At 42.2% G+C, this 16,964-nt stretch overlaps 1 protein-coding gene across 1 annotated transcript in view; it reads left to right on the top strand.

Annotated features, from left to right (window-relative positions):
- The window catches only part of atrnl1b (attractin like 1b), a 947,890-nt gene that overhangs the window by 296,874 nt on the left and 634,052 nt on the right, over positions 1 to 16,964 (top strand). The window lies entirely within an intron of this gene.

Genomic DNA, 16,964 nt, shown 5'->3' with positions numbered 1-16,964 from the left:
GTGTGTTCTGATTGTGTTGTGAAGATGTGGGTATACTGTACCTTTAAGAGAGCTAAAAGCAACAGAATTACCTGACAGCACCAAGCGTTCTGAAAAAAGGTATAATATAACCTTTTGGTCCAGCAGGTAGTACAGCTGGTTGCCTGGAGACAAAAAGAAATTCAAATTAGGCTAATCAGTTTAAATTATGCCCTGAAAAGTACCAAACTCTAATCAAATCTGAATTTAGTATATTGACAATCTTAAAAACCAATGACACAATCCGATCTTTTGGGGGGGGGGGGGGTGGGTGTATAAGACCCGGGAAAATTGAACAGTTGGAAGGAGAACTGCCAAGCCAATGACATCTGCAAACTGCCCAGAGAATAGCTCTCTTAATCAATCAGTAACCTTTATCGATCAGTAACCTATGAAGCAGAATCACCAAGAAGAAGAAAAGCAGACAGGAATACAGAGAAGAAGCGAAAGCTTCCTGGTTTTGAGATAAGACATTTTGTTTTGTAAACCTTAATCGGGAGTTTTATTGGACTAATATTATAGAAGGGAAGGTAAAAGATAGGTTAGAAGAAGGGGTTGTAAATAGTTGTTAGTTAATTATTTTCTGTTATACTTTAAGCAATAAAGTTGTTAATTTCTACCTTAAATAGTTCTTGGCCTCTTGAATTTTCACAGATTACTTCATGGGATAAATCTTTTCTGTGTTGCTGCTTTAAATTAAGCAGGGGTGTTTACCTCGTGTCATAACATTTGCTCCAGTAACTTTTGTGGTGACCTCGGAGTAGTATGGTTTGAGAATCTGTACATGTTTCCAAGTGGGTTGTAACATCTTTGATAAATTTAGAAAACAGCATATATATTCTATTCAAAATACTAATGGAATTTAACAAATTATATACAGCATTGTAAAAATTCTACTTCATGATTCTAATTCAGTACTTGTTCTTAAATGCTTGAACTGTGCTAGGTGATGAACATGTTAAGACCCCAGGTATTAACTGGAATTAGATTTTCCAAAAGAAATAACCTTTTTTCAAACATCTGTGAGAAATCTTAAAAAAAAAATCCTGAAAAGACATCATTAATTCCTATCTCCTTTTGACTCAAGTGGAACATTCAGCAATAACTTTATGAATAGAGGATTCAGTGATAGCAGAAATGTGAGACTGGCCAGATACAGACTAATTATGTCAATTCGAAAGTAGAATCTAGATTAAAAAGAATGACGATAGAATCCCCTCTAGCAATTATTGTTCTCCAATTCCTGGCCACTCTTATGACACAATTATGAACTTTAGGCATACCAAGAGTATGATCGACAAATGACTTAGTTGCGAACCAAGTACCATTATTCAATGAATTGTTCTCAGTGGAACAACAAGGACTTTGACTTAAAGAATGACAAAAAAAGTTAGAAAGGAGAAAACGGTAATGCTGATCAGGTAGAGGGAATTTGACTATTTACAAGAAAGTTCAGCACATGCATGAATGTTTCAGTTGCACATTTATTCAGTTGCAACATATGTATGACCACAGTGCGTGGAATTGATTGATGAAAATGTTATTGAAAGGGCACCATGGTCACTCAGTGGTTAGCACTGCTGCCTCACAGTGCTAGGGATTTGGGTTCGATTCCACCCTTGGACGACTGTCTGTGGAGTTTGCATGTTCTCCCTGTGTCTGCATGGCTTTCCGCCCGGTGCTCCAGTTTCTACTCGCAGTCCAAAGATACGTGGATTGGCCATGCTAAATTGCCCATGGTGTTCAGGGATGTGTAGGCTAGTTGTGTTCACCATGGGAAATGCAGGGTTACAGGGAAGAAAGGGTAGGGGGATGGATATGGATGGGATGTTGTTCGGAGGGTTGGTGTGGACGAGTTGGGCTGAATGGCCTCTTTCCACACTGTAGTGATTCTATGATTCAATGAAAATTCTTTAAATGATGAGGGCCAAAGTAATTTGAAGGATTTTGAAAGTTCTATCAGCTTCAAGTTTGTGGATGATGATGATGTGTTTAAATCACTTAAAGAGTTGTGATTCCGGTAACATACCTGGGGTAGATCACTTTATCAGCACAAATGTTTTGTCAAATAAAATAGCCTTACTGTTAAGAAGGCTACATGTGAAAAATCTTAAATGAATGTGGACATTGAACATAACAAGACAATTGTTTTTGTAAGTTAGTGCATTTGCATTTTACAAACCTGGACTTCATTGCATTATTTTAATAAGACCAAATTTCTTCCCTTGAATTATTAAACAGCTATTATTAGCACTGGGAGATGGGAATTGCAAGGCAAAAGTGCTTAATTATTTTAAAACTACATCAGTGGTAAAGTGATACATATAAAAAATATAGGAGAACCTAATTACAGCCCACAGTGAGTCTTCCCATTAGTGAGAGACTGAAACAAAGTTGTGGCAATGCCATTGAAAAATGCATCGGTTCAATGACGTACCAACTGTTAATTGCCGAGTTTTGTTTAAATTTCAATTCTGGTTCAACGCTGGTTGATTGAAATTGGGCAAGGCATTACCTTGAGTGACTATGACCTAATCTGTTGAGTTAAAACTGGTGCAGTGTGTTGCATTCTTTCAGTTGGCTTGACAATCTTCTACCAATCAGAGTCCACTTGCCAACCAATCAATGCCCTCACATACAGTTCAAATGTTATTTTTCATTTACACTGGTATTCTTGTGAATTCTCTTGATGCAAGATTAAAAGCTTCATAAAATATTTTTTTCAGTAATGCTAAAGAGAAAGAGTAACATTGGTTAAGATAATGGAGAAATGGAGAAGGACTGGACTGGGACACAGGCTTAATTCCTAATGGAAAATAATGGTGGTATTTTACAACAATGAATTTAAGGATGTGTCTGAAAATAGTAACATTGTGGTAATAAACATGGTAGCATAAAGTTGTTTTGGGTAATGGAATGTTTGAAAGAGATTATGCGTTTGGATGATATGCTGCGTAAAATCCTGGTGGATGGCCAAGTTTTAAATTAACATCTCCCTTGCCAGAGGCAGTCCATGTGAAGAAGTCACAGCAAATGGTTGGTGGCTACATTACATATCAATTATTTTTTGGGAGAAATCTGAAAATTCCTTCAGTTATGAGTGATCATACCCTAGCTTATGAATAGTCTACAAGTAATGCTCCTCATTCTGTGTACTTGAATGCCTTTCATGCAAGGAGCAGGGCAATCATATAGGCTGAGGTTTCACAGAAAATGCAACAAGTCTTCATATATATGAAATCATAGAAACAGGTCCTTTGGCTCACTGCTGACTACAAGCATCGAACTAGACTCATCCCATTTACCTGCACTTCCTCCATAGCCTAAGGCCTACCAGGGGAAAGCGATAGTTGTCAGGTGTGGCTCTGTGGCTCAGAAGGGAAAGGGGAAGAATGGAAAAGCGCTAATGGTAGGGGACACAATAGTTAGACGGATTGACAGAAGATTTTGTGGTTCCCTTTCCTCCCCCTGACTGTAACCCAGCTGTCCTAATCCTGTGTCTGAGGAGTGACCACCTCCCTGTCCATCCTCTCAAGTTCCCCTCAGCCTGCCGGATGATCAGCAGTTCATCCAGTTCCAGCTCCAGCTCCAGTTCCCTAACTCGGTTTTTTGAGGAGCTGGAGTTGGGTGCACTTCCTGCAGACGTGGCCAGTGGAGACATGTGTCGTGTCTCTCACCTGCCACATTCTGCAGGGGGAACCTACAACTGCCCTATCAGTCATACCCCGCTAATCTGAAAGCCCACACCGAACTAAACAAGGAAGAAGAAAAAAAGAAAACCTGAAGAACTTACCACATTTACAGACTCTTATTAAAGTTAGAGGAGGTTGAAGGGAGACCCTAGGCTCTCGGGTTTAGATCTCACCCACTTAAGAAACCATCACTTACCCTTCCCAGCATCCCTTGCTTCTCTCTGCCCTCTCTCCTCGCCGCTCTGTAAAAAAAACGAGACAGTGAGGTGAGGAACAGGCAGCGAGTGCAGCTTAACACATGGCTGCGCAGCTGGTGCAGGAGGAAGGGCTTCAGATACTTAGACCATTGGGATGCCTTCTGGGGAAGGTGGGACCTGTACATGAAGGATGGGCTGCACCTGAACTGGAGGGGCACAAATGTCCTGGGTAGTTGATTTGCTCGTGTGGTTCGGGAGGGTTTAAATTAGTTTGGCGGGGGGTGGGAACCAGAGCTTTATATATCTGAGGGGGGGTTGGTAGTTGTAGATGGGGCAGTGACAGGATGTAGTGAAGATATTGGGGAGGTTTTTCATGTGATGAAACAAAGAGATCAGTTAAAGTGTGTCTGCTTTAACGCAAGGAGTATCAGAAATAAGAGTGATGAACTTAGAGCATGGATCAGTATTTGAGACTATGATGTTTTAGCCATAAGAGATGTGGGTTTCACAGGGGCAGGAATGGTTGCAAGATATTCCAGGGTTTAGAACATTTAAAAAGAACAGGGAGGGAGGGAGAAAGAGAAGGGGGTGTAGCATTGCTAGTCAGAGAGTGCATAACAGCTGCAGAAATGAAGGTTGTCGAGGAAGGTTTGTTTACTGAGTCAGTATGAGTGGAAGTTAGGAACAGCAAGGGAGCAGCCACCTAACTGGGGGCTTTCTACAGACCCCCTGATAGCAGTAGGGAGATCAAAGAACTCACAGGACGGCAGATTTTGGAAAAATGCAGATGTAGCAGTGTTGTTGTTATGGGTGACTTCAACTTTCCCAATATTGACTGGAACCCTTGTTAGTGTAGATGGTTTGGATGGAGCTGTTTTTGTCAGGTGTGTTCAGGTGGGTTCCCTTACTCAGTATGTTGACAGGCCAATGAGGGGAAGGACCATTTTGGATTTGGTGCTCAGCAATGAGCCAGGACAGATGTCAGATCTCGTGGTGGGAGAGCACTTTGGTGACAATGACCACAATGCTTCATATTTACTGTAGCCATGGAGAGAGAAAGGAGCAGTTACCATGGAAAGATATTTAATTGGGGAAAAGGAAATTATGATGCTATCAGTAAGGAGTTGGGAAGTACAGATTGGGAGCAATTGTTCCACAGAAAGGGCACAACAGACATGTGGAAACTGTTTAAGTAGCAGTTGTTGTGAAGTGATGCATAAATTTGTTCCTCTGAGACAGGCAAGAAGGGGTAAGATTAAGGAGCCTTGGATGACGAGAACAGAGGAGCTTCTTGTCAAAAGGAAGAAGGCAGCTTACAGAAGGTGGAGGAAGCAAGGATCTAGCATAGCTTAAGAGGATTACAGGCTTACGAGAAAGGAGCTCAAAAAATGGACTGAGGAGAGCTTGGAGCAGGCATGAAAAAAGCTTGCTGGGAAGGATTAGGGAGAACCCAAAGGCATTTTACTCTTACGTGAGGAATGCAAGAATGATCAGGGAGAAGATATGGCCAGTCAGGGATAGTGTAGGGAACTTGTGCATGGGGTCTGAGCAGATAAGAGAAGCCCTAAATGAGTTTTTTTTGCTTTTGGTTTTCACTAAGGAAAGGGACGTTGTTGTAGATGAGAACTTTGAGGAGCTGGAAAACAGGCTTGAACAGATAGAGATTGAGGAGGTTGATCTGCTGGAAACTTTGGCAAACATTAAGATTGATAAGTCCCCAGGGCCAGACCAGATTTATCCTAGATTGCTCCACGAAGAGAGAATGGAGTTTGCTCGGCCTTTGGCGAAGATCTTTGCTTCCTCACTCTTCACGGGAGTCGTACCGGAGGATTGGAGGGAGGCGAATGTTGTTCCTCTTTTCAAGAAGGGTAATAGGGAAACCCCTGGCAATTACAGACCAGTCAGTCTTACATCTGTGGTCAGCAAGGTTTTGGAAATAATTCTGTGGGATAGGATTTTTGACTATTTGGAAAAAGCATAGCATGATTAAAAGCAGTCAGCATGGCTTTGAGGAGCAGGTCATACCTCACAAATCTTATTGAGCTCTTTGAGGAGGTGATGAGACAGGTTGGCAAAGATCGGGCAGTGGATGTGGTGCATGTGGACTTCACCAAGGGATTTAGATTAGATTAGATTAGATTAGATTTGATTAGATTAGATTACAGTGTGGAAACAGGCCCTTCGGCCCAACAAGTCCACACCGACCCGCCGAAGCGAAACCCACCCATACCCCTACATTTACCCCTTACCTAACACTACGGGCAATTTAGTATGGCCAATTCACCTGACCCTGCACATCTTTGGACTGTGGGAGGAAACCGGAGCACCCGGAGGAAACCCACGCAGACACGGGGAGAACGTGCAAACTCCACACAGTCAGTCGCCTGAGGCGGGAATTGAACCCGGGTCTCTGGCGCTGTGAGGCAGCAGTGCTAACTACTGTGCCACCATGCCGCCCCCAATAATAAGGTTTGATAAGGTTCCCCATGGTAGGCTCATTCATAAAGTCAGGAGGTGTGGGATACAGGGAAATTTGGCTGTCTGGATTCAGAATTGGTTGGCTGACAGAAGGCAGAGAGTAGTTGTAGATCAAAGTATTCTGCCTGGAGGTCAGTGGTGAGTGGCGTCCCACAGGGCTCTGTTCTTGGGCTTCTGCTCTTTGTAGATTTTATAAATAACTTGGACGAGGAGTTGGAGGGGTGGGTTATTAAATTTGCAGATGACACAGAGGTTGAAGGTACCGTTGATAGTATTGAGCGCTGTTGCAAGCTGCAGCCCGACATAGACAGGATGTAGAGCTGGGCTGAGAAATGGCAGATGAAGTTCAACCTGGATAAATGCGAAGTGATGCATTTTGAAAGGTCAAACTTAAATGCTCATACAGGATTAAATATAGGGTTCTTGGCAGTGTGGTGGAACAGCAGGATCTTGATGTTCAAGTGCATAGATGCCTCAAAGTTGCCACCCAAGTAGATAGGGTTGGTAAGAAAGCATATAGTGTCTTGGCTTTCATTAACAGGGAGATCGAGTTTAAGAGCTGTGAGGTTTTGCTGCAGCTCTACAAGTCCCTGGTGAGACCACACTTGGAATATTGTTTCCACTTCTGGTCACCCTATTATAGGAAAGATGCAGAAGCTTTGGAAAGGGTGCAAAGAATGTTTACCAGGATGCTGCCTGGACTGGAGGGCTTTTCTTACAAAGAGAGGTTGACTAAGCTCAGTCTTTTCTCTTTGGAGAGAAGGAGGAAGAGAGGTGACCTGATCAAGGTGTATATGGTAATGAGAGGCATGGATAGAGCCGACAGCCAGAGACTTTTCCCAAGGGCAGGATGACTGCTACGAGGGATCATAGTTTTAAGGTGTTAGGAGGAAGGCATAGAGGAGACGTCAGAAGTAGGTTCTTTACACAGAGTTGTGAATGCGTTGCTAGTGGTGGTTGTGGAAGCAGAGTCATTAGGGACATTGAAGAGACTGCTGGACATAGACAGCAGTGAATTGAGGGGTGCGTAGGTTAGGTTATTTTATTTTAGATTAGGATTAATACTCGGTGCAAGATTGTGGGCCGAAGGGCCTGTTCTGTGCTGTACTTTTCTATGTTGTATGTTCTATGTACTATTCCCTGACATTTTCAGTGCCCCTCCATGATTCATAAATGTTGTGAGAGAATCTAATTTCTCTCAGAAGTACATTCCATATTCTTTGGGTAATTTTTTTTCTCTAATCTCCTCTAAATCACTTACTCCTCACCTTAAACTTCTGCTCTTTAGTCTTAGGCATGTCTGTCACTGGGAAAAGATTCTTCCAGTTTACTATGTTAATATTTCTCATAATTTTGTAAACATCAATCAAATCCCATCTCAGCCTCCTCTGCTCCGAAGAAAAATTCTGCCTATCCAATCTCTCACCACATCTGAGACTTTCATCTCAGGCAATATCCTGGTGAATTTTCTTTGCACCTTCTCCCTCACCTTGCGCAGTCACATCCTTCTGATCATCTTATGCTCATCAGATCAGTGTGATGAACATGGCATATTATGAAAGAGAAGAACAGAAAGAGTGGAAAGGTTTGTTTAAGGTTGTGATGGAAAATCAGTAATTATATAGAGTGGCAACTAAATTGTTAGGCTGTATCCCTAGGTTTAATGGGCACTGACGACAGATTAAATGAATCTGAAGAAGTTGATGAATGTGATAAGACACTGCTTACTTCATATATGCATATGTTGGACAATTGTGAGACTACATCGTGGTAGATGTGCTCTGAATGTGAACAATGTGTTAGAGCCTCAGGACAAGGCTATTTTTCCTCGAGAACAACAAAGAAAAGTTGCCACCAAAATAACATACATGTCAGAAATGGTCAGTAAGTGAAGGAAATTTGCTATTTTAGGGAGAACAACGAAAGCCAGCAGCAAATTCAAACAATGGCTAGATGGGTAAGATAAGGGAGAGGAATGAAGACCCGTGGATTGACAAAGTGAGGGAAAGATTTTGAAGGCAGAAAATGCAGTGCAGTTTCTGAAAATGGACCCGGAAGTGAATATAGTCCTAGGAAAAGATCTCAAACTTTCAAAAAGAGTTCTGATCATAGGAGGGAGAGATCTTGTAAGAATAGTCCAGAACAAGTCAGGAAGGCAAGTCGATGTCATAGTTTGGCAAGGAGAAGGAGGAAGCTGGAAATGCCATGAGAAGTACAAATCTTTAAAAATTTAACCTCAATAGGTTTTAGTGGCTACAAACAAATTAGAAGATAAATTGATAAAGGATGTCAAGCAAAGAATTTGAGAGCTGGAAAGAATTTGCTGGATACATTGAAGTACCAAATGGGGGACATTCAACTTTATTATCTAGTTGGATTTGCTCAGAAAAGATGCTCCTTGATGGGATGTATAAGTTGAAAAACAGACATGTGGCACAGGGTTTCAATGTGTAACTTGGTAATCACTTTATTCAAATGAAATCCCCTACATCAGGAAAAGTGACCTTGAAGGTCTTAGCTCTTTTACCAGCATACACATGGCACTGTAGGTCAATTGATATAAAAACTGCATTTTGCAAGGAGAAATGTTCAAAGGCAAGTATTTTTTAAATCACTGAGAAGAAAAAAAGGCAAGTGATATGGACGAAACACTACAGAAATGAAACAAACATGTTTATGGGTTGAATGATGCAGCGAGTGTGTAGGATTTCCCAGTTAGGTCCATCTTGCTGAAAGTATTACTTTCAACTGAAAGTAGACCCCAGCAATGTTCTACTAGTACTGCAAAGAGAGATTAGCAGGTATCTTTATCATGTATGTTAATGGTTTTCTGTGTGGTGGTTCTGTAGAATTAGCATATGTGTGATACATAGCATAAAAAGGGAATTTAAAATTGGAAGTCAGACTTCAAGGCTTTTAAAAATATGGAGCTAGATATTCAGTAGGATAAGTTGACAATGATTTTGGATCAACATCCTTACTTAAATGATATTTAAAAGCATCCTGATATTCCAGGCCAGGTCCTTACATAAAGATGGTTTTTGCAGAAAAGAGAAGCAAACTAGTTTTTTATATTGGACAGTTACACTGTGCGCTCAGTCTGTTTCCAAATCCAGTTGTGACTGAGCACTATGAAGAAATATGGTACTGTTGAAGAAAGCTGTGACAGCAAATAAAACATTAAATTAAATCTAGGAAAATGTGCTCTCAAGTTTCCAGCCTTGGGTGCCACAGAAGATATCCCAGCGCTCTACATGCCAGTCTTCCAATGGCTATTTGATTACAGCATATTTATCATATTCTTGCTGTCCATTGGTTTGGAAAGGCAAGAAAATAAATACAGGTAAATCGGACTCAGCAAGATGGCGGCGATTGTGTAGAACTGCTGTGGACAGCTCTGCCTAAGAGCCAAGGCATACTGGTGTTTTTAGCCATTCCTGTCCAACTTATGTGGTGGAATTATCAGTTTAAAACCTTACAGAACACATATTTGTTAATATTTGGGAGTGGGAAGGTTGCCAAAGGGAAAAGGAGCGAGCGAACAGCAGCAAGGAGGACACTCCCTGCAGCACCAGGCATACCAGAGACAGCAGCAACAGCAACCTCTCCTGAACCCCCCGGGAACCTGACAGACTCACAGGAATTGGCTGCGGCGATGGAGAGACTTACCTTGAAAGTTGGGGCTGCGAGTGAGGAGATCTGTGGGGAGATTCGTGCCCAGGTCCAACTTATCACATCCATGCTGCAGAAGCATGAGCAGGAGATCCAGGGCCTCGGGGAGTGGCTGGAGGAGGTGGAGAGTCGAACTAAGGCCTCGGAAGCTGCAATGGAGTCCTCATCCAGTCGGATCCAGGTGCTGGAGCGAGAGGTGTGGGCCCTGCGAGACCATATCGACGACCTTGAAAATCGAGGTCAGAGGATAAAGTTTTGAATTGTCGGGCTCCCTGAAGGTGAGGAAGGTGAGCAGCCAGTCAGCTTCTTTAAAAACTGGCTGCCGAAGTCTTTGGGCCTTCACATTGAGTCCAGCAGGCTGCAGATTGAAAGTGCTTATCGGGTTACAGTACATAGGTCAGGGCGAGTGCAGCGCCCCTGCCCGGTCCTAGTGCACTTCCACTCATATAAGGACAAGCAATAAGTGAAAGAATCTTCTAGATTACTGGGAAATGATCCACAGGCACTGCTGTACAAGGGGTCAAAAATCATGTTTTTCCAGGATTTCTCTGCAGCTTTAATTCGAAAGAGGAAGTCCTTCGATGAAGTTAAACAGAGACTAAGGAACCTGGGCATCTACTACTCCATGAGATACCCAGCAGTGCTCTGTTTCAGCCACGGGGACTCAGTTTATACATTTGACTCAGCGGATAAAGCTAAAAACTTTGTAGACACTTTAAAATAGACAGATTGGCCTGAAGAATGTGGTTAATGTTTGTTCTCTTTTCCTTCTTTCCCCATGTTTTCCTTTCCTTTTTTTAAAATTCCTTTCTTTCTCCCGAATAATTTCTTTTTTGGAACGGGGGAGAAAACCCTGGGATAAGTTGTTCCTATATTTTTAACAACTAGATTTTCTGATGGGAAATTTTGTGGATGTTCTTTGTTGTCTCTCCCCTTTTTTTGTTTGTTCTGTTTCTCTTTTAGTCACAAGTCGGGGTGGTCATGAAGCCAGGGATGGGTGGAGTGCTCATCCTGACTTTGTCTTGTTTCTGTTGATTCAAGGATCATCTGCTTGTTTTTTTTCTGGCCTTAGACTGGGGCACAGTCCAGGTTTGAAGGAGCTGTGAAGGAGGGGATGTGTAGGGTGAGTGCCCTCTATAGGCAGGGGGAAGAGTCTTGCATTCAAGGTTTTATAGTTGGTTTTCTTTGTAGTTTTTTTGGTAGTAATTGTTGTTTATAGTTTTGATAGAGTAGTTTTTGTATACATAGTTCTTCGACTCTGTGAGTCGTTATTTATTTGTGCTTGGTGCTTTGTAAGCAGGGTTCTCCCTCTGAGGGGTTCAAGAGTCTCTGAAAAGGGATATGGCTATGTGTCTTATTAAATGGTGCACCTGGAACATTAAGGGAAGTAATTCGCCTGTTAAAAGAAGAAAAGTGCTTTCTAGCCTTAAGAGGGAAAGGGTTGATATCACTTTGTTGCAGGAAACCCATCTTGATGATGGGGACCACCTGAAGTTACACCAGGGGGGTTATGACTAGGTATTCTTTTCATCCTTTACTACTAAAAGTAGGGGATTGGCGGTACTTATTTCAGAAAAATCTTCCGTTCACATTATTAGAACAGGGATGGTTTGTGATACTTAAAGCCCTGATACATGGGGAGGAATATGGCATTTTAAATGTCAACTGTCCACCAGCGCATCTCCTCAAATTTTTGATTAATGCTTTCTCTAAGTTGAGTGATTTTGGAACACGGCACATTATTATAGGAGGGATTTTAATTGTCTTTTGGACCTCCAAGTGTTTCTTCGCAGGCCAAGCAGGTGGTTAACTTATGCGAGGAGTTGGGGCTGGTGGATATTTGGAGATGCCTTCACCCTACCAACAGGGACTTCACTTTGTTTTCGAACCCACATAAATGTCACTCGAGGATTGACCTCTTTCTGGCTCCCTTGGCCCTTCTGGTTTTGATTATGGGTTGTAAAATTGGGAATACAGCTATGTCTGATCACGCGGCAGTATATTTGGAGTTTAAGGCCAAGAGTGAAGGGCTAGGTTTGCGGCACTAGCGTTTGAACCCTTTTCTCCTTAAGGATTCCAAACTTGTGGAATACATTTTGAAGGAGTTTCAGGAATTCTTGACTATCAACTCAGGCACAGTTAGTAGTCCGTCAATGCTATGGGAGACCGCTAAGGCCTTTGCTAGGGGATTAGCTATTTCCTATACGGCTAGCTGGAAACGACAGAAGGAGGAACAGCAGCATCTACTTGCGATGCATTTTGCGCAGCCTTCAGTGACTAAGCTACAGCGGATCACGGCCCTCCGGGCTGCCTTGAATTCAGTACTGACTGAAAATGCAAAGAAAGAACTTGCTTTTGCTAGACAAAGGCTGTTCGAATATGGGGATAGGCCAGGGAAGTATTTACATTACCTGACTGGGAAGAAGCGTGCTCCGATTCCATTGCTGCAATCAGAGACAGCGTCGGGGTCCTTACATACGATGCTAAAAAGATTAATGAGATTTTCAGAGCTTTTACTCTGAATTGTATCGGTCTGAAGGTTGCGAGGACAGGAGGGCTAAAATGGAGACCTTTTTTAAGAACCTGGACCTCTCAGCGGTAACCTTGGAACAGGCCTCTCTCCTTAATGCCCCCTTGATAGTTCAGGAAATACAGGAGGCAGCTAGGCAACTTCAGAATGGGAAAGTGCCTGGCTCTGATGGTCTCCTGGGTGAGCTTTATAAGGGTTTATAGGGATTATGGCAGGGCCGATGTTGGAGATGTCCAATCACTCCTATATGCATGAATGCCAACCACCATCTTTGAGAGAAGCTAATATTTCCTTAATTCATAAGAAGGGGAAGGTACCTGAGGATTGTGCCTCATAGAGGCCCATTTCTCTATTAAATTCAGATTTCAAGATTCTGTCCAACATCCTGGCGCTAAGATTGGAAAAGGTGTTGCCCCATATTGTTAAAGAGGACCACACAGGCTTTATAATGGTCTGTAAGTCCTTTAATAATATTAGAAGATTGCTGAATATGATCCACGTTTGTCAGCAACAATTGATCAGGGGTTGGTGATTTCCTTGGTTGCAGAGAAAGCATTTGACTGGGTGGAATGGCCGTATCTTTTTTATGTCTTTGAACAGTTTGGGTTGGGGGGGTGGTCATTGCTAGGTGGGTGGATGTTTTATATTGCCACCCTCTGGCCGCAGTCAACACCAATGGGGTGAAATCTGGGAATTTTAGGATTGGTAGGGGTAGTCGGCAAGGCTGCCCCCTCTCACCGTTGTTGTTTACGTTGGTGCTACAGTCGCTGGCAGAGGCCATTCGTCAGAACATCCACATAACCGTTCCGGAAGTGGGATCGAGAGCACACAAGATTACACTGTATGTGGATGATGTCCTTCTGTTTTTATCGAACTCGATGACCTCCGCACTCCATTTGATACAATGTATCAATTCATTTGAGGCTATTTCAGGATATAAGATTAACTTTGCAAAATCGGAGGCTATGCCTTTGGGGAATCTTGAGGATGTGCCAGAAGTTGAAGGTGGCCCTAAGTTCCCTTTTAAGTGGTCACTGGCAGGGTTGTGATACCTATGCATTTTTATTACCCCCAACTTTGATCTGTTATTTCGGAATAACTTTGCTCACTTGCTCAACAATATTAGACGAGATCTCCAGAGATGGGAGGCTCTTCCAATTTCATGGCTGGGCCTAATGATTTGGATGCGAGCATAAGAGGTACAGTTAGTACATTTGCAGATGACACCAAAATTGGAAGTGTAGTGGACATCGAAGAGGGTTACCTCAGATTACAACAGGATCTTGAGCAGATGGGCCAATGGGCAGAGAGGTGGCAGATGGAGTTTAATTCAGGTAAATGCGAGGTGCAGCATTTTGGGAACGCAAATCTTAGCAGGACGTATACACTTAATAATAATGTCCTAGGGAGTGTTGCTGAACAAAGAGACCTTGGAGTGCAGGTTTATAGCTCCTTGAAAGTGGAGTCGCAGGTAGATAGGATAGTGAAGAAGCGTTTTTGGACACTTTCTTTTATTGGTCAGAGTATTGAGATCAGGAGTTGGGAGGCCATGTTGCGGCTGTGCAGGACATTGGTTGGGCCACTGTTGGAATGTTGCGCGCAATTCTGGTCTCCTTCCTATTGGAAAGATGTTGTGAAACTTGAAAGGGTTCAGAAAAGATTTACAAGGATGTTGCCAGGGTTGGAGGATCTGAGCTATAGGGAGAGGCTGAACAGGGTGGTGGGGCTTTTTTCCCTGGAGCATTGGAGGCTGAGGGGTGACCTTATAGAGGTTTATAAAATTATGAGTGGCATGGATAGAGTAAATAGACAAAGTCCAGAACTAGAGGGCATAGGTTTAGGGTGAGAGGGGAAAGATATAAAAGAGACCTAAGGGGCAATGTTTTCACACAGAGGATGGTACGTGTATGGAATGAGCTGCCAGAGGAAGTGGTGGAGGCTGGTACAATTGCAATTTTTAAGAGGCATTTGGATGGGTATATGAATAGGAAGGGTTTGGAGGGATATGGGCTGGGTGCTGGCAGGTGGGACTAGATTGGGTTGGGATATCTGGTTGGCATGGGCAGGTTGGATCCAAGGGTCTATTTCCATGCTGTACATCTCTATGACTCTTCCTCGTTTGCTTTATCCCGTGCTTATGCTCCCTATAATGTTTCCCAGGTCAACGCTGCGGAAGCTTATGGGATGGTTTGGTTTCTTTGTCTGACATCGTGGGTGGCCCCTCATCAAACTTCCTAAATTGCAGTTGCCTCATGGAGGGGGAGGAGTTGATTTCCCAGACATCAGGAGGTATCAATTGAGTTCCCTACTGTCCTTTATCTGTGATTGTGTAGGTAACGATCCAAACTCAATATGGCTGGATATTGAGGCCTCCCAGGCAAAGTGCCCTCTTATTAGTCTGTTATTCATGGATAAGATGAGGACAGTTATGGACCATTGTTGGAATCCAATTGTCATTAGTACATTCAAGGCGTGGAGGGTGATGCGTCAGTGAGAGTTGCTTATCCAAGACTTCGCCACTTATGTCTATAGTTGGCATGCCAGGGTTCTGACCAGGGATGATGGACTCAGAATTCAGATGATGGGCAGCGAGAGGAGTTTCTAGTTTGGGAGATTTGTTTGAGGGGGTCTTTTGAGCAACTGAGCCCCAAATACGGGTTGCCCAGCAGAAATCTTTTCCGTTTTTTTCAGGTTAGAGATTTCAACCAGAAGAAGACTATGCTTCTCACTAAGCCCTATAAGCTCAATAAAGAGAGGTTGCTGCTACGTTCCACAAGCACCCTTTCGGTTATTGCCTTCTATTGCTTGCTGGGTGGCAGGGCCTGGCGGATTTTAACCGGTTATGTGAGGCCTGGGAGCAAGAGCTAGAAGTGGCGATCTCTTCTGAAACATGGGAGAATATATGAGTGAATCTATAAATCTGTATATAGGACATGCGCTATGCAGTTAAAAGTTCTGCACAGGGCTCATCTGGCAACAGACTGTCTGGTGAAGTTTTAAAAAAGGGCATCTTCAGTGTGCCCCAAATGTAAAGTAAGTGTAGGTACTCTTACCCATTGCTTCTGGACATGCGGCAAGCTCCGTGTTTATTGGAGCACTGTGGCAGCAGAGATGAGGAAGGTATTGAGGACTGAAGTCAAAGTAGACCCGATATTTCTCCTCTTAGGTCTACTGAATTTACCATCTTTAGACGGGCATGGGAAGAAACTATTTAATATTCTTGCATACTGTGCACGGAAGAATATTCTGATGTATTGGGTGTCTGAGAACCTGCTGGGCTTGCTGGGATGTCAGAAATTAATTATGGAGTACATTCCCTTGGACGTTTTTACAAACATGGTGCACCACACAACAGACCATTTTTATAAGACATGGCAGCCCTACTTGAGTTATTTGGATATAGATTTGTCAGTTATCTTAACCAGGGCATTTGTTTAACCAGGATGGTTAGGTTTGTCAAGCTGTGGGCCCTGGAGGGGGTCTCCTGAGTTAATACAGTATATATACAATGTTCCCGTTCCTTTGTTTGAGAGCTTTGCGCCAAGCATAGCTGTTCTGTATTTTGTGTTTTTTGGTTTTTTTGCTTTTCTTTTTTTTATCTATTAGTTATTTACTTATTTATTGGTGTTGCTTTGCACAGTGTTAGGGTTTGTTTTGTGTTATAGGGTAGGTTAGTAGTTAGTAGACAGTAGTTGTATTGTAATTTTTTTTTTCTTATTATACTGATATTTGTTATTGATTGTATTTTTCAATAATTTTATATGTTTGTAAAGTTTAAAAATTTTGCTAATAAATATATTTACAAAAAACAGGTAATTAAAAGTATCTTTGCTACGGCAACATCATCATGAGGAGAAACTATAGATACAGGGATATATTTATCCAATATTCTAATAAAATCCTATGTGGTCAGTAATCTAAAGAAAGATTTCATGAAAGCTATATTATACATATGTGGTACTTTTGAAATTGGATTTCAAAATGGAGGCAAATGGAGATGGATCAGTTCTGTAAAAATATTATTTAAAAGGTTAACATTAGTGAGGAACATTGACTAAAATGCACCTTTTCCAAGAAAACATGGCATTGATGCTGATTACCTTGAAAAACGCCTATGGTATTAATATGGTAAAATGTACAGTTAGGTTTATAGCAGGGAGAATAAAACATGTTACATTTAATTTTGAATTCAGAACAGAAGATTCAAGTCTTGATTTTTGATTTTTTTAATAGTCAGTAAAGAGGAAAAGGAATCACAAAAAGGCATCCTATAATTTTGATGAACTAAAGTGGAATATAACACTGAGTTCCAACAAAAACAAGAGATTGGAAAGATGAGAAAGCTTTTGGCTTTATTCATTTTATTGGACAATAAAA

The sequence above is a fragment of the Chiloscyllium plagiosum genome, unplaced genomic scaffold (genome assembly GCF_037043375.1).
Source record: "Chiloscyllium plagiosum isolate Xiang-an unplaced genomic scaffold, Cpla_swu_hap1 HiC_scaffold_22, whole genome shotgun sequence".
Lineage (NCBI taxonomy): Eukaryota > Metazoa > Chordata > Chondrichthyes > Orectolobiformes > Hemiscylliidae > Chiloscyllium > Chiloscyllium plagiosum.
The sequence above is the reverse complement of the archived record's forward strand: the minus strand, read 5'-3'. Positions and strand labels throughout refer to the sequence as shown.